Consider the following 18,530-nt stretch of genomic DNA (forward strand, 5'->3'; position numbering starts at 1 on the left):
TTCTCATGATTCAGGCATAGGACTTTCCACAGAGGTAAAATATACCCACACCACATACATGACACTGGCATGTTTTTGTGTTTCTTTACTTTATAGTTTTCACTTTTTAAGGTCCTGATGAATCGCAGGAGATTTACCCAATTGCGAGAAACATGTTGACCATTTGTTGTTTTTCTTAGCTCGACATGGGTCACTCTACCTAACGAGGTGACACCAAGCGAGCTTGTTTTCACGATTTTAATTGTAGTAGGGGGACCACCAGAATAAAATAGTTTCCGGCACCCCTTGCTGCATTTTAACTATCACACCAGGCTCACTTGCCTTCCCGCCCACACACCCACACTTCACCATAGGGCAGTTGGATACAAAAGATCTCCGCTAAAGTGCCCCTCTTTGAGGTGTGCCCGTCGGGGATTGCACCGCCCCCCCCGACGAGGAGCAACCGCCGATGATGAAGCATGACATCCTTCGGGGTGTGTGAGGCAAATACATCCAACAAAATGGATGCCCAAAGGTGTTATATTTACACCTCCGGTCACGCCAGCTTTTCCTAGTCCTTTCTTTAACTTCCCACTTGTTGTAGGAACAGTTCAGCACCTCCTTTGTTGAATACCTCTCTTTTAATCCCACACATTTCCTCTCATGCTTCATCTGGGTTTCCTGCCACCCAGGAATTTATGCAATTGGTGGGAGATGCACGTAGAGATGATATTCCCTGGTGCCTGATAACATAGCTGGTTGCCGGCATTCACCTTCATTGATGCTTGGACACTAGCACACCTTGAGGTGTAGGGAGGAGCTTTTTACACAGTTTGGACAGCTTTTATGAACAAGCATTTGCAATGCAACAGGTCTCGCATTTACGCGAGTTTGAGCTAATGGCATTGTAAATGACAATGCCTTTTATTTATGTTTTGGGTTTTGAAACCTAAATAAAACGTATTGTCATTTACAATGCCAATAGCTTAAACTCGCCGAATTGCGAGACCTATTGCATTGCAAATGCTTGTTCATATAGCGATAGACCTAAAACAGTTGTTTTCCATCCTCATTTTGTCTACATTCTCTAAAATCTAGTTTTGTGCGGGGGTCTGTGCAGGTAAGCACGGCAGAGCGGGGCTGAGGCAGGCGGGAGGGGGAAAGTTCAACAGACGATGGAATAGGAAAAAAAAAATACTATTCCGTTATCTGTCGACAACCCCCCAACCCCCGCCCCGCCCCGCCCCGCCCTCTCCCACCGCGCTTAACTGCATGGACCGCTGCTGTTTGTGCCTCCATAACTTGAGCCAATAGTGTTGTGCAGGGTATCTATATTTTAACCATATCAGGATCGACTCTGCAGCCCTACATACTGCTTTACTGTGACATGGTCGGTGGCTTAATGGACTAATATGTCCACTGTAAAGACGACTGTTTGACCTCATGGTCACAGGTTCGAATCCCGGCTGGTCCACCCAGCCTTTCTTCCTTCTTAGGTCCATAAAAGGAGTACCATTGAAATGGATAAGAATAAACATCTGTAATTCAGTGCCAGGATACCCTTCTGGGTAAACATGCTTTACAAATACACATGTTGTGGTCAAGGCTCACTTTATGAATATTCTGTATCCTGACTCTTTCATGGTCATAAGTGGTTAGCTATCGCACTATGCCCTGCAGCATCTTGTTGTCTCTGCTGTAAAGCACCATTCCGCCACCTGCTTTGCAGAATACATTAGCAGTTAGCACATTCCTTTTCATTTTACTAACTTATAAAACCTATTTGTTTGGCATATTGTTGTGACTCCCGGACGATTCTGTCAGATTCAGAAATTCGTCAGTGCACTACAGTGACCAACAGGATTCCATTTTGAATTGGCGGCAACATACTATTATGTACCTGGAGACCCTCTTTATTTATTTCTCAGTTTGTTTTACTAAATGTCTTCATGCCGGTCTTTGAAGCTGAAAGCTTTCTAATCCCCCTCTAACAGAATTATGCGGCAGCACAGCATATTTTGATTCTTCTTCTCCACGGTCTGCAGGGCCTAGTTGGGGTTCTCTCTGTACTTGTGAGCATGTAGAAAACTAAATGCAAACCCAAGCAGAGAATGATGCTTTCTTCTTTAGAGTCCTGAGGAGGTTTGGCTGACACCCTGAACACCCCATCAATGATAGGACAGAGACGGCCCAATTGAAAGCTGATAGCATTGTCAGACTCCACAGAGAATACCAGAACCCAATTTCAGCATTTATTAGGGAGTGAGACACCCCACAAATCCCTTATGAAACTACATCCGCACCTGGATGCAATTAGGATTGCGATCAGCTTAGAGGAGACAGGTAAAGAACTGAGAGCTCTCAAGAAAAATGGTGAAAAATCTGTTTGGGGTCTTCAGACTCCTAGACATTTTGAGAAGGCTTGGGTTAGAAAATCAGTCCAGATTCTAATGCAAATCTGAGTAAAAGGTGCTAGAGGTGTGGGTCAACAAGACATGCACATCCCAAATTCTGATCTGGACTTCAAGAGAATTGCAGAAGTTGAGGGTTAGTAGGTCATTTTGCTAGGGTTTTGTGGACAGGTACCAAAACAAAATTGAGTGTATTCTCTGAGGGATGTGAGTTGCAGGTGATTATGGTAAGGAAAAAGCTACTTACCAGTATGCATTTGTCCTTGGCATGTAGATCTGCAGATTTCTACTCTTTGCATTAGATCGCCACCTGGTGTTGGGCTCGGATTACTGCATGTTGTTGTCGTCTTGGAAGAAGTCTTTGTAGTCACGAGATAGGTGACTCCTCCCTTGGACGATAGTGCGCATGGGCATCGGCTCCATCCTTAGATTGTTTTTCGCCATGACGGGAAATGATGGAGTTAGTAGAAAGAAAGGATGCCCATGCGTGTATATCTAATTAAGATAAAACTGGAACAGAAACAGGTCCCGGGAGGCGGGACGGCGTGTAGAAATCTGCAGCTCTACGTGCCAAGAACAGATGCATACTGGTAAGTAGCATTTTCCATTCGAGACCTATGAGCTGCAGATTCTACACTTTGCAACGATTGTGCAGCAGTGTCTCCCTTAGCGGTGGTCACCTGTATCCGTTGCAGTAGTTTGAAAGAGAGTTTTGAGGACAGCTTGGCCTACTGCAGCTTGCTTCTTGGCTTGCACATCAACACAATAGTGTTTAGTGAAGGTGTGTGTTGTAGACCATGTTGCTGCCTTGCAGATGTCTTCCAGGGGAATGTTCCCTAAGAAAGCCATGGAGGTTCCTAGTTTACGCGAGGAGTGCGCTCTAAGAGAAACTGTTAATGTGCGTTTTGCCTTGTGATAGCATATTTGTATACATTTAACAATCCACCTTGCAATTCCTGATTTAGAAATGGGGTTGCCTTTATGTGGTGGAGAGAAAGCTACAAATAGTTGCTTTGTTTTGCGAAAGGATTGGTCCTATCTATGTAACAGAGAAGAGCTCTTTTGACATCTAGTGTGTGTAGAGCTCTCTCTGCTACAGAGTCTGGGTTTTGAAAAAACACTGGTAACTCTACAGATTGGTTTAGAGGAAAAGGGGCAATTACTTTAGGAAGGAATTTAGGATTAGTCCTTAGAACCACTTTGTTACGGTGTAATTGTAAGAATGGTTCTTGTATAGTGAAAGCTTGAATCTCACTAACTCTTCTAAGAGAGATAATAGCAATGAGGAAAGCTGTTTTCCATGTGAGAAATAGCAGTTCACATTTGGGTAAAGGTTCAAAAGGGGTCCCATGAGCCTGGTAAGAACAATGTTTAGGTTCCACACTGGAGAGGGTGGTAACCTAGGAGGAATAATTATTTCTAATCCTTCCATAAAAGCTTTTATTGCTGATACTCTAAACAACGACATATGTTGTCTGTTTTGTAGATATGCCGCAATGGCTGCAAGATGTAAGCATATAGATGAATATGCAAGACTATATCTCTGTAAATGGAGAAGGTAACAGATAATATTTTGGATGGAAGCATCTAAAGGATCAATTTGATTATTAGTGCAGTAAATTGCAACTCTTTTCCATTTAGTAGCATAGCAAGCTCTAGTAGTAGGTCTTCTGGCTTCTTTAATGATATTCATACAGTCTGGTGGCAGGTTAAGGTAGCCAAACTCTAAGACTTCAGGAGCCAGATTGCCAGATTCAGTTGACTTGGATCTGGATGCCTGATGTCTCCATGGTTCTGCGTTAGCATGGATGATGTCAGAGACAGTTTTTGGTGTGGAACTTGAGAGAGTTCTAGCAGTGTGGTGAACCACGGTTGGCGTGCCCATGTGGGAGCTACCAGGATCAGTTTGAGAGACTGTTGTCTGAGCTTGCGTACCACTAGTGGTATTAGTGGGATTGGCGGAAAAGCATACGCAAATCTCCCTAACCAGTTCATCCATATCGCATTACCCTTGGACAACGGGTGTGGAAACCTGGCGGCGAAGGTTGGGCATTTTGCGTTTTCGTGTGTGGCAAACAGGTCTGTCTGGATGACCCCACTTGTGAAAGAATGGTTGAAGAACTTGCAGATGTAGTTCCCATTCGTGAATCTGTCGACTTAACAGATCGGCTATCTGCTTATAGAGAGTGGATAAATAATTCTCTAGACCTTTTCCCTGGTCAAAGATATGACTAAAGCCCCGGTAGGCACAGGCAATCTGATAGTGTCAAATGCACAGTGCGAAGAACTATCTGGCTTTTTTATCAATAAAGTCAAAGGCATATATGATTCTTTACAACTGGACAGCCCGCCAGGGTCCTCTATTCCTGATAAAGACATCTCTGACCCTCACCACTTCCTTCTGACCCTTCCACCTATAGAACAGCCAGAGATGGAATACCTAGCCCTAAGAGTAAAATCAGGCTCTCCGGATGATCCCATTAAACCGGATCTGTTCAGATCTCTTCATGACTCTGTCATGCAGGAAGGGCGTGAGCTGATTAATCGATCTTTACAGCAAGCCGATGTTCCCAAATCCTCGAAACAGGCCAAAGTACTACCCCTCTTAAAAAAAAACAACTTTGGATCCCTTAAGGCCTGACAGCTTCCGACCTATTTCGCTGCTTCCCTATCTTGCGAAAGTGGCGGAAGCACATGTCAACTCCACTCTGACTGCCTACTTGGAGTCTAATGGGATCCTTGATGAGTCCCAGAATGGCTTCCGTGCTAATCATAGTACGGAGTCTGCCCTGTTAACAGTCACAGAACATCTAAGGGCCTCCCTGGATATGGGCGCAACCTCTATCTTGGTTTTGCTGGATTTGAGTGCGGCCTTTGACACGGTCTCCCACAAGATACTACTTGGGAGACTGTGGGAGATCGGAGTCAGGGAAATGGCCCTGGACTGTTTCGCGTCTTTTTTATCTGACCGTTCCTTCCAGGTGCACGCCCCGCCGTACTCATCCAGCAAGCTCCCTCTTGAATGTGGGGTGCCTCAGGGGTCTGCGCTCAGTCCCACATTGTTTAATGTGTACGTCCGCCCCCTGGCCTTGCTGGCCCGGGAACGTAAGATCTTACTAACATCATATGCGGACGACACGCAACTTATTTTCAACTTTTCTAACAACAATGTGGAGGACCAAACTAAATTCCAGGAAGACATTCAGGCGATCTCAAGGTGGCTATCTAACAACTGCCTTCAGCTTAATGCCTCTAAAACAGAGGTACTCCTGATTGGCAATGGCACGCAGACTTGGGAAGAGCACTGGTGGCCTCAGGCGCTGGGACCTGCCCCTGTACCCAAGGAGTCAGTAAAAAATCTGGGGGTGCTGTTGGACAACACACTCAATTTGGAGTCTCATGCTCAAAAAGTGGCAGGTACCTGCTTTGGGCGTCTTCGCTCTCTTAAACCCATTCTGGGTTTTTTTGAGCCCGCTACTCGCCAGATTATACTCGCCAGATTATAGTCCAGGCTTTAGTTCTATCTCACCTGGACTATTGCAATGCCCTCATGCTAGGATCCAACATGACTGCAATAAATAGGCTGCATAGAGCTCAGAACGCTGCCGCCCGCGTCCTATTTGCTCTACCCAAAACCTGCCACACGTCCCCCTTTCTCCGTCGATTACACTGTCTTCCAATACAACAGCGTATTCAATTTAAAACCCTCTGCCTCACCCACAAAATCTTGTATAATGTTGGTCCCCAAACTCTGCAGGGACTGTGCTCTTTCTATACTCCCACGCGCGCACTCCGCTCAGCGGACCTCTCACTTGCCTGTACTGTCAGAATTCGGAGGAGCAGAGCCGGTGGCGGCTCCTTCAGGTATTTGGCCCCTAAGCTCTGGAATTCTATCCCCCCTAAAGCTCGGCCACTTCAAATCACCTGCAATTCCGAAAACTCATAAAAACCTGGTTGTTTGCATCCATCTAGCACCTCCTTTACCATACTAGTACCTGGCATGTCCGCAAGCGCTGGGACGCCCCGTCGCTGGGGTAGCCATGCGCTATACAAGATTACATAACATAACATAACATAACATTGTGAACTCCTGGAAGGTGTTCTGGAAGCAGATATATTTTTTGTGAAATGGCCCATCTCCAAATGTTTTGTGCGAGCTGGGACAGCTGCAGGGAATGTAATACATGGCTGTCATGTTGTCCGTCCGGAATAAGACAGCTTTGTTCTGAATGTGCACTTGGAAGGACTTCAGTGCTAGGAAAATTGCCAGCAACTCTAGGTGATTGATGTGAAGCACCTTTTGTTGAGCGGTTCATCTTGCCTGAGTTGTGTGGTGGAGCAGATGTGCTCCCATTCCTGTCAGGGATGCGTCTGTTGTCAGTACTATCTGTGGAACTGGCTCGAGGAACGGCCCCCCTTTGGACACGTTTTTGGTGTTCCACCACTGCAGAGAGCGATGTGTGCGACTGTCCACCAACACCAGGTCTGTTGTCCTTGTGCCTGATTCCACTGATGTGCTAGACATTCCTGCAATGGGCTCATTTGCAGTCTTGCATATGGTACAATAAAAATGCAAGATGCCATCATGCCTATTAATTGCAAGAACACTCTGGCTTAGAGAGAGTGTTGGTTTTGAAACCTTGTAACTAAGGCTTGAATGCTCTGTATCCTGGCTGGACTGGGATAAGCTAGAGCTGTATTGGTGTTTATGGTAGCCCCTAGGTATTGATGTACATGAGAGGGCTGGAGATGTGACTTGGTGTAGTTGATTGTAAAACCCAAGTTGTGCAGTGTTTGAATTGTTTGAGATGTGTGTTGGACACACTGATTGAATGACTTGACTTTTATGAGCCAATCTTCTAAGTATGGGAAGACGTGAATATGTTGTCTTCTGAGATGTGCTGCTACTACTGCTAGGCACTTTGTAAACACTTGTGGTGCAGTTGTGACCCCGAATGGAAGGACTTTGAACTGATAGTGTTGTCCTTCTAGTACAAATCTGAGATACTTCCTGTGAGAAGGATGTATGGGAATGTGGAAGTAGGCGTCCTTGAGGTCTAGTGCGGTTAGGAAATCGTCTTGTTGCAACAATGGGAGCACTTGTTGTAAAATGATCATGTGGAAATTATCTGAGCATATATTCAGATTGAGAGGTCTTAGGTCTAGAATTGGTCTTAGTGTTCCGTCCTTTTTGGGTATTAGGAAATAGAGTGAGTAAACCCCTGTTCCTTGATGTTCTAACGGAACTAGCTCTATTGCATCTTTTGGCAGCAATGAGAGAACCTCTTGTTGGAGCAGCGTTAGATGTTCTCTGGACAGTGGACGCTGTCTGGGTGGTATATGTGGCGGGGTTGCTGTAAGCTCTAGGCAGTAACCATACTGAATAATTTGTCTTACCCACTGGTCTGTTGTGATGGAATTCCAGACGGGTAGGAACTGTGTTAGTCTGCCCCCCACAGGAGTGGAATGCTGTTGGGGGAGCAGAAGGAAGTCACTGTTTTGTGTTGGGAGAGGTTCGATTATTGTTATTTCCTCAACCTCTTCCATTCTTGTTGTTGCCTCTGTGGCCCCCTCTAAAGTATCCTTTATTAGAGGATGTTTGTGTATTTGTTTTAAAGGAAGCCAAATTGTCTGCTCCAGCTTGTTTGGAGCCTCCTCTGTAGAAGGAGTAACAAAAGGAGCCTCTTGCTTGGGTGGACTGCAGAGCTCCCTGTGTCAGTGTCTTTTTTCATTGTTTCCAGTGCTGTGTCTACCTCTGGACCAAACAATTGTTGTTGGTTGAATGGTTGATTTAATATAGTAGTTTGCACCTCTTGCTTAAATCCTGAAATGCGTAGCCACGCGTGACGTCTAAGGAGGACACTGGTGTTTATTGCTCTGGATGCAGTGTCTGCTACATCTAGTGCGCATTTAATGGAGGCATTTGATATAAGCTTACCCTCTTGTATGAGGTCATCTGCTTGTGCCTTATATTGGTCAGGTAGTTGTTGTAATAGCTTCTCTAGCTGATCATAGTGAGCCCTGTCGTATCTTGCAAGGAGGGCCTGGGTGTTAGCGTTGCGCCATGTATTGCTAGCTTGGGCAGCTATTCTTTTCCTGAAGCATCTATGATCTTTGATTCTTTATCAGGAGGTGGTGCTTCACCTGATGTTTGGGAATTTGCTCTTTTCCTAGCCTTTGAAACTACTAGGGAGTCTAAGGGTAGCTGTCCTTTAATGTAGGCAGGATCCCCAGGAGCTGCTCTGTACTTTCTCTCTATCCTTGGGTTTTCTAATTCTAGCTCTTACAGGATCTGTAAACACTTCTGGTGCATGTTTAATGACTCCTTTAATCATTGGCAGTATTTGCACAGATTTTTGGGAGTGTTCAAAAGTGTCTAGTAAAAAATCTTCCTCTGCCTCTTCTGAATGCATGGTGACATTGTGATAGATGGCAGCCCTATTAATTAAGTGTCCGAACCCAATATTGTCTTCTGGAGGAGGAGGTTTAGATGGATATATATGTGGGTCAGGAATATCTGGTTCATCCTGTGGGTTTGGATACTCCCAGTCTGGTGAACCTGTTGGGTAGGGAAAAGGGTCATCTGGGTCTCTCCCTCCCCCTATGCTATACTCATCATCATCAACATCCTGAGGAAGTGTATGTTGTGGAGAATGAGGAGGAGAATTTTGAGGTGAAATGTTTAAAGGAAGAGCAGGAGAAGGAGATACAGGAGAAGAAGAGTGCATAGGAGATGTGGCAGAGTCCTTCTTCTTGACAGGCACTGTGGGTGTAGGTGCTGTATCGGACTTCCTCTTCCTGTGTGGTGTGGTGGAAACGTACTGTTTCTGGATCAATGTAAATCCTTTTTTGTAAAGGATCTGGTTGGAAAAGCTCCTCTTATTGAGGCACAGCCTTCGGCGCCAATCTTTTTGGTTCCGAACCTGTTTGTTGCTCATCTTTAGCCTTAGGAGCCGATGTTGAGTCCTTTGGCGTAGATTTTGGCACCGAAGGTATTGTCTTTGGAACCAAAGCCTGTTTCGTGGACTTGGAAGGATCGTAAGCAGGCTTTGTTTGTTTCGGCATAGAGGGTATTGGGCTCGGAGTGGAAGCTGTTTTCGGGTATCGGAAACAGGCTTCGTTATTTTCAGAGCCGCTTTATCTCTCGGAATCGACGGTTTCGGAGTGTCTTTGGGAACCGGGACTTCTTTTTGTTTTGGCGCCGAGGGAGCAGGTGGTATCGGCACATGCGGTTTGCTCGGTATGGAGCTACTGGAAGGCTTCATTATTTTCTTCGGAGCCGGGCTCGATGGCAGGGCTTTCGAAGTGTTTTTTCGGTCTCGACTGGGCCCCGCAGATGGAGTGTTGACCTTTGCCTTCGATTTTGGTGTTTGGGCTGGGGTAGGGGCAGTGGTACTCACGCGTTGACCGGAAGGTATGGAGTCATCGGAGTCATCTGCCTCGGATACGATCTGGAGATCATCGGAATCTTCCCCTGGGACACACGAACCTTCGCCAAAGATATCCACTGGTTCCGGCGCTGATCTCTGCATGTCGCGTCGACGGGACCTCCGATCCCGAATGGTCTTTTTCGATCGAAAGGATGCACAGGCTGTGCAGCTTGATTCATCGTGATCTGGTGTTAGGCACAGGTTACAGACCTCATGATGGTCACTATGTAGACATTTTGCTCCACACTCTGGGCATCTTTTGAAAGGCGTCCTTTCCATGAGGCCTCACGGCGTGGGCAGGCCCAACGGCCCGCGTCGAAGACCGGAATCGTGCTGACGAAGTCTAGTCGATGTTTATTGGTATTGAAAGTTGTTTGGTGAAAGTATATTTTGAACCGGAGCGGAACAGTTTCATCCAAACCCAGTGGCGGAAAAAACCAATCTAAGGATGGAGCCGATGTCCATGCGCACTGTCGTCCAAGGGAGGAGTCACCTATCTCGTGACTACAAAGACTTCTTCCAAGACGACAACAACATGCAATCATCCGAGCCCAACACCAGGTGGCGATCTAATGCAAAGTGTAGAATCTGCAGCACATATGCCTCGAACATATGGTTTTGAGTGTGAGTGAAAAGGGTGTGCTTTTTTACAATAAATCTTGTGATAATCCCATAGCTGGGGCGCCAATTGGTGAAATTGTTTTGGATGTATTCATAGATCAGGGTATCTATACTTACATACTTGTTATCTCTGATAAAACATTTGAGTAAGTGTGGCAGTCGCGGCCATACACGGAGCCTAACATCCCCCCCTTCCTGGGTTCAAAATAAGTCTTATTGTACTATTGAAAGTATGGAGAGAGTTAGGGGGAAAACAAACATAGGAAGATATGTGCAGCATATAAATAGCAGTATATTTTAAGAGGTGGTACTCAGACCAGGTAGGAAAGTACAAGTTACTGTGGAGCATGTGCTTTGCTCATGTGCGAAGGATGCTGTTGCTAGATAGACCGCAAGATGAGGTTCAAATGGATGTGAATTTTCAACTATCGAAACTTTGGGTGTTTTATATGAGGGCTAATTCCACCTGCAGATTCCTCACCTTTTGAGTCCCCCTTGACACCAGACTGAATCTGTAAAAATTGCAACCGCTCTTCACCAACATATGATGCTCGACTCCTTTCTCAAAGCCAGGCACCACCCAGGCGTGACATCACTTGAGCCATAGGACATAATGAAGCAACATCTGTTCCTTGTCCATTTTTCCACACCCAAAGACGCAGAGATGAGGTTAACTAGACTGATAATCAGTAAGGAATGAGCAGGAAGATAGCGTATCCACCTGAAATATTATTACTGAAGGTAAGTAACTTGCTCCTCTGATGGATACTTCTAGCTGCAGAGGCCTCACCTCTTTAATCCATAACAGAGCACTACCACCATCGTGGTGGGTCTGAGGAAATGGTCAAACCAAGAGGTCCTGAAGAATGGATCTGCCAAAGTGACCATCACTGTAGACTTCAGAGTCAAATCAGTAATGCTTGGTGAAAGTGTGGATCAAAGCCCACTTTGCTGCCTGACAGATGTCCAGAATAGGAACACCTGTGGACAACAGAGAAGAATTAGCCTTCGTCTTGGCGAAATAGGCCCAATGCCCTCAGAGGCTCCTTCTTAGTAAGATCATAGTTGGTCTTAATGCACAATACAATCCACCTCAAATGTGTTCTCTTCTGAATGGCGCTGCACTTTTTGGCACCCATATGTTCAATGAATAACTGATCATCAATCTGGAGTTCCCGGGTCCTATCAATAGTTGAGTCTTTCCTCCTCCAAATTGGGCTGCAAAGGCCAACCAAGGGGCTGAAGAGACCTTTTATCAATAGATTAAAGGCAGACTGAGTAATAAACTAGACAGCATTTAGAAGGAAATACTTTTTTGGTCTCAGAACCAATTTGTCCACACAGAAAGATGTGAATGAAGGACAGACACAAAAGGTCTTGTTAACATGCGAGCAAAGGTAATGGCAATCAGAAAAACTGTTGTCAACAAATGTAAAATGCAGCTACGCATCTGCTCAAACAGTGAACCCGTCAAAATGTTGAGCACCAGATTAATGTCGCACTGATCTATTATGAAAGATGAATGAGGGAACATGTATTTCAATCATTTAAGGAACCACATGGCATTGGGGGATTTAAACAACAAACTGAACAGAAAGCAAAGGAAGGCTGAAACAGCCGATAGATAGCCTTTAAACTTGCCCTCGGCAAGACACACTTCAAGAGGGTCACCATCTCTCACAGCACACACCAAGCAACAAAATGGGACCAACATTCTGAGTAAACAGCTGTAGTGGAGGGACAATGCGCTGATAAGATGATGTTGACAACTTCAGCAGGAAAATCAAAGGGGTACGATAGGAGAACATAAGAAGTGCAGTCTATATAATTCCCAGTTCAACACTATATATAGTTAGAGGGAAAACAAAATGGTGGAAGAATGTGAGTGTTTAGTGAAGGCTAATAATTTTAGAAATGAGTTTAGTGGGCTCACCATAATACAACTCTATTACCATTTGAGTCATTGGCAGGTCACAAGGGATAACCAACCTCAATCAGGGTTGAGTTAAATGTCATGGTTGTAGCTGGGTATATGGGATAAAATAGAGAATAAGCAGGAAAAAAGGTAAAAGAGATATGAAAATATTAATTGTGCCAAAGAGATAGATAAACATAGCCGTTATGCTTGGGATTAACCAAGTAGCCAGTGTCAAGATGGGAGAGTTAAAGTTTGGGTCTGATGCGGTGATGAAGCAAGTGTTCAAATTGGAGGTGTGTTTACAAAGGCTGGTATGGTGGAATCCAGAGAGGGTGGCTTATGTGGATCATGAATTTTCTAACAGTGCAGAGAAAGCCTCTGTCTGGAATGTATCACTTTCACCAAGGGGTTCTGAATGACATAGAATAGATAATAAGAGCGAAGACCAAACAGATTCTTGACCTAGCATCCTATTTGTCCAACATTGTACTCATCCGTTTTGAAAACAATGCCTTGATTCAGGCAGTGGCACACAACTCCCATGTGAGATCTGCTGCTCTGACTGATCGTATTCCTCTTCACCTGTTTATATATGGGGATATGTTTTTCATCCCCAACAAGATGGACCATTCTTCCAGGGCCAGCTTTATTGCACAATGAGTGGGGCTGGGTGGTGACACTGAGGTTCTATATTTAATTATAATAATAATAAAATCATTTATAAAGCGCCTGGTTGCACTATATCAGTGTGTCCCCGCACTATGGATACAGTCCACTAAGTGAGCATGCCTACCAACCATCATCGCAGTAAAAGGATAGAGAGACTCTACGACAGTGCTTAGGCTCGGGGGAAGATGTGAGTTTTAAGTTTGAGCCGGAACCTTGCTTCCGATGGTTCCATACGGAGTTCAATGGGGAGTTCATTCCATCGGTTACAGGCAAGGTACCTGAATGAGCGACCTCCCATTCACGCTTTATGGATGCGGGGCAGCCGAAATAGCATGCTTCCCATAGATCTCAGGTTACGTTTGGGGCAGTGAATAGTCAACAGCTTTTGAAGATAGATAGGGCCTTTTCCTTGAGCAATGCGGTGTGTAATACACAACGCCTTGAACAAGATACGTTCCCGTATGGGGAGCTAATGAAGAGTCGCTAAAGCCTGCTTTCCTGATGGTCTTCTGGGCAAGTTCAGGACCACCGCATTTTACACACATTGCAGCTGTTGTATCCCGTTCTTGTTCAGACCAATGAACAAGGAATTCCCGTAGTCCAGATGGGGGGTAACTAGGGCAAATATCAAAGTTTTCCTAGTATCAATGGGAAGAAGGTCAAGCACTTTGCGTATGGTTTTCATAATGCCATAGCATTTGCCTGACAGTCTGCCAATATGCTGTCCAAAGGAGAGGCTGGTGTCCAATAGGACCCCCAGATTCTTCACTGTCCCTGATGGGGAGGGTGTAGGCCCCAGCTCAGGCGGCCACCAGGCCGATGACCAAATAGAAGGTGCTCTTCCGATCACCAATAATTCGGTCTTGTTCCAGTTAAGGCGCAGGCAGTTGTTATCTATCCAGCTGGCAACAGCCGTAAGACAGATAGAAAATTTGGCTGCCGCCTTGGCCTGGCCTCGGGCTAAGGTGATCACCAATTGGGTATCATCGGCATAAGTGACAATGTCCACTCCGTATGATTCCACAATTCGTGCCTGGGGTTCCATGTACAGATTGAATAACGTCGGGCTTAAACTCGAGCCCTGTGGAACCCCGTGTATTAGCCATCGGGTAGTGGATTTAAACGGGGGCAGTGTACCTGAAAACTTATGTCCCTCAGAAATGAGCATAACCACTCATGAGCCGATCCCTCAATTCCAATTTCAGTGAGGCGAGTCAGCAGCGTGGTGTGCGACACGGTATCAAACACTTCACTCAAGTCCAGTAAGACCAAGGCCGCAGTCTGTCCCTCATCCACTTTTTGCCGCAGGTTCTCCGTAGAAAAGAGGAGAGTTGTTTCGGTTGAATGTCTGGCCCTAAAGCCAGACTGTGAAGGATGAAGACGCTGACCTCCTTCCAGAAACTTCATAAGCTGGATGTTTGCTATTTTTCCACTACATTCATGCAATACGGGAGAAGCGAGATTGGCCGGAGATTCTCCAGCTCAGATAGATGGAGACTTGCTTTCTTTTTTAAAGGGATAACCTGAGCCCTTTTCCAATCATTCGGCACATGCCTTTCTTGAAATGATAGGGAGGCCATGTGAGCAATATAGTCAATCACAACTTCTAACTGGTTCTTAAAACTCTTGGGCGGGGCAGCATTATTGGGGGAGCCTGATTGAATACTGCACGCAATACTCAGCATTTCCCGTCTAGAAGGGACTTCAAAGCAATTTAAATGGATGTCCTCGGTGTACTTTGCACAACTCTTAGGATCCCTTATATACATGCCAGCCCACCTTTTTCACGAAATGGTCTGCAATCAGCTCACAGACCTCATTGGAAACGGTGTCTTGAGCCACAATCCTAGAAGGGGCCGTAAGCTCCTTATATATATAGTGAATAATTCCTTAGAAAGATTCTCTGCTGACTCTATTCTCTCCTTGAAGAATGCTCCTTTTGCTCTCCTTATCAATTTATGATATTTCTTCAAGTTTTCCTTATATTGCGGTTTGTGAATTAATCCATAGTCTTTACGCCAAATGCGTTCCAGGTTTTTACATGCGGATTTAGCTGCCATAAGCTCCTTGTTGAACCATGGAGCAGTTTTATTCTGCATAACAGGGGCCTTGTTTGTCCAGGGTGCCACATAGTCTAATGCCTTCGCAAAAGGTACTTATATAAAAAGAGGGTGGGGGTACACTGCCTCACATCCAAGCACTCAGTTTGCCCCAATGCATCAGATCTCAGCTCTCTGCACGACCTACTGGACGCAGGTGTATCAGCCAGAGCGTGTCAGCTCATTAGCTTATGGGAGCCTTGCCAAACAAAAAGAGGGGAGAAGCACCCTGCCTCACCTCCAGGCACTCAGTGCGCCTAATGCATCATGGTAAATGCAGTGCATGATAAAGCTTACTTCAGTGACAGTATTTAGTTTTTCATCCTTGTTGGTGCAGCCAGTGCGGTGTATCTCTAGACACATGTTTCAGGATACTTGTCCTTCTTCAGTAGAGAACAACACATTCTTTTGGGGGTCTGGAAATCCTGCCCAATGTCTTATAGTGATCTGTACCGCTCACTTGTCGAAGGTGCATCAGCCAGAGCTCGTTAGTTCATTAGCTCAAGGGAGCATTTTTAAACAAAAAGAGTGTGAGAGTACACTGCCTCACAAGCAAAAGGAACAAATGTTGCCCTAAGTGGGAAAGGTATGCCCCGATGTGGATCCTGTGCTCACCACGCCACGAGATTCAAGCTATCCTGGCTGATGAGGGGTAAGACCACGAAACAGGTCCTAGGATGCTTGTTTCTGGTCCAGGGAGGACCTGGGCTGGCAGTTCGGGCTGGACTGATAGGCAAAAGGGTCAAGACTGATTTGCATGTGGCTGGGTCTAAACTGGAAAGGCGTGGTGTGCAAAAAAACAATGGATTCAACCCAGATCTGTGACTGGGGTGAATGTTTGATTGAGTCAGCATTCCATCCATCATGCATTCTTTTAGCCCACTGCCTCACATCCAGGAACTCGGTTTGCCCTAATGCATCATAGTAAATCAGCAGTGGTCCATGCAGGCAAGCGCAGTGGGGCGGAGCGGGCGGGTGTGGACAGACAGAATAGGATTAATTTATTTATTTATGTTTCCCAATCCGGTCGTCGGTCGACTTCCATTGCCCCACCCAGCCTGCCCCGCCCCACTACCCTACCATGCTTACCTGCATGAACCGCCGCTGAGGTAAATGCAGTGCATGATATTACTTCAGTGACCGTCTTTAGTTTTCTCCCTTGTCGGTGCAGCCAGTGTTGTGTATCTCTAGACACGTATTTCAGGATGTTTGTCCTTCTTCAGTAGAGAGGAACACATTCTTTTGGGGCTGCTGGAAATGCTGCCCAAAGCCTTCTCAGGTCTCTGTAACACTCACCAGGTGCAGGTGAATCAGCCAGAGCTCTTCAGCTCATTAGCTCAATGGAGCCTTTTCAAACAAAAAGAGGGTGGGAGCACACTGTCTTACATACAGCCACTCACTACTCCCCAATGCATCATGGTAAATGCTGTGCATGATAACACGCAGTTCAGAGACAGCCTTTAGTTTTTCACCCCTTGTTTGTGCAGCCAGTGCTGTGTATCTCTAGGCACGTGTTTCAGGATAGTTGTCCTTCTTCAGTAGAGAGCTACACATTCTTTTGGGGGTGCTGGAAATGCTGCCCAAAGTCTTCTAAGGTCTCTGTACCACACATTGGGAGCTGGTGCTTCAGCCAGAGCTTGTCAGCTAACTAGAGTGGGGAGATCAGAAAAATCAAGGGAGTCGAGTCAGAGATGCCACTGCCTGTGAACAAAAGTGTTTCAAGCTCACTATGGAGCACAACAGGCAACAAACCTACACATTCACCAGGCTGGATTAGTCTACTTTAGGACCTTTCTGGTAACCCAGCCTTATCACAAATGAGGTTTCTCATGTGCAGCTTCATTTCAGGTTCTAAAAGAGTGGACTTTTTATTGATTATTGTGCGTCTTGTAAAATTTAACTAAGCTCAACAGCATTGTGACAAATTCAGAACATCCCTCCCCTCACCCTGACCCACCCTCGCTCTACACTTACTGTACCAATCTTAGCTAACAAAGTTAGAAATTGGCAGTTGGAAGCATTCTAGCATTTAAGCATATACTGTCATGGTCACAAGCATTTTCTAATATATACCTTTTAGGGTCCTAGGCACCGAACATATCTGCTGCGGCTGGATATCATGATATCCCATCACACTACACAGTATATTATCACAGTGTCTAAAATACAGATATTTACAGTCTAGTGTGGTCTAGTATCAGGGGGATCGAGTAAGTCTACCAGCATGGCAGCCCATGCCTGTAATTCATCAGCCAGCTTTACATCTTTCCTACATTTACGCATTTGCCCCATCCTCAGCCACTGCCCATTCAGCCACATCTGTTGCCCACACTCACACTTCGGGAGAGGCAGGGGAAAGCCAGTGAATGGCGATTTGTCAGTTTGCCAGGACTAACCCTAGAACAAGGGATTTCCTCTAACGGCCTTTAGCAAACGCGGAAGACATTTCTTTGGGTCGCTCAGGACCACCCAACCCATTGACGCATACAGCCGGTCTGTCACAGTCTGACCGACATTCCCAGAACACATGCAGGAAATCTGCTTGTCCCGCAGAGCAACGGGCGCAATCAGAGGCCCTTCCTGGATGTATTATGTGTAAAATTATAGCCGGGTTCAAGTAAACTTGGTGAATGACGTTAAACTGAATCAATTTAAATGTTGTGTTAGTTATGGTGATGGATTAAACCCAGATCAGTTGACTGGGGGTGAGTGTTTGATTTGCTCAAACGCTCCGTCCATCATCCCCTTTTGTATCGCTTTTTTCGCCCTAAATGTGACAGGGTATGCTCAGACGTGAGTCCCTTGCTCACTTGGCCACTGGATTCAAGATAGCCTGGCTGATGAGGATTATGAATCCGAAACCGGTCCCAGGATGCTTGTTTCCGGTCCATGGAAGACATGGCTTGGCAGTTCGGGCTGTACTGTTCCCATGAGGCATAGGGTCAGACTGATTTGCATATAGCCATGTCTGAAATGGGGTGGCTGAGTGGGCTAAAGAATGGTGATGGATCAAACCCAGATCAGTTGACTGGGGGTGAGTGTTTGATTTGCTCAAACGCTCCGTCCATCATCCCCTTTTGTATCGCTTTGTTAGTTATGGTTTGTACAGCCGCATGCACTGAGTCCCATTCGCTCTCTGTGATTTGTTCTCTCAGCCCAGCCTGCCACTTATCCTGTATCAGTAATGGTCCATTGGGAACATTCTCTCGGAGTGCCCTATAGAAAAAGAAATCGCCTGCCTCCCGCCATATCCAACAGGGTAGCTAGTGAACCAGACTCCTGAGGAAACTCAGGGAATGATTTCCATATGGCACTCAACAGCATTGTTTATGTACCATTTTGTTTCTAAAATATGTTTACACCACACCTGACCAGATTTATTGCCTCTTACACAACATATATA

This window comes from Lissotriton helveticus, chromosome 7, assembly GCF_964261635.1.
Source record: "Lissotriton helveticus chromosome 7, aLisHel1.1, whole genome shotgun sequence".
NCBI classification, from domain to species: domain Eukaryota; kingdom Metazoa; phylum Chordata; class Amphibia; order Caudata; family Salamandridae; genus Lissotriton; species Lissotriton helveticus.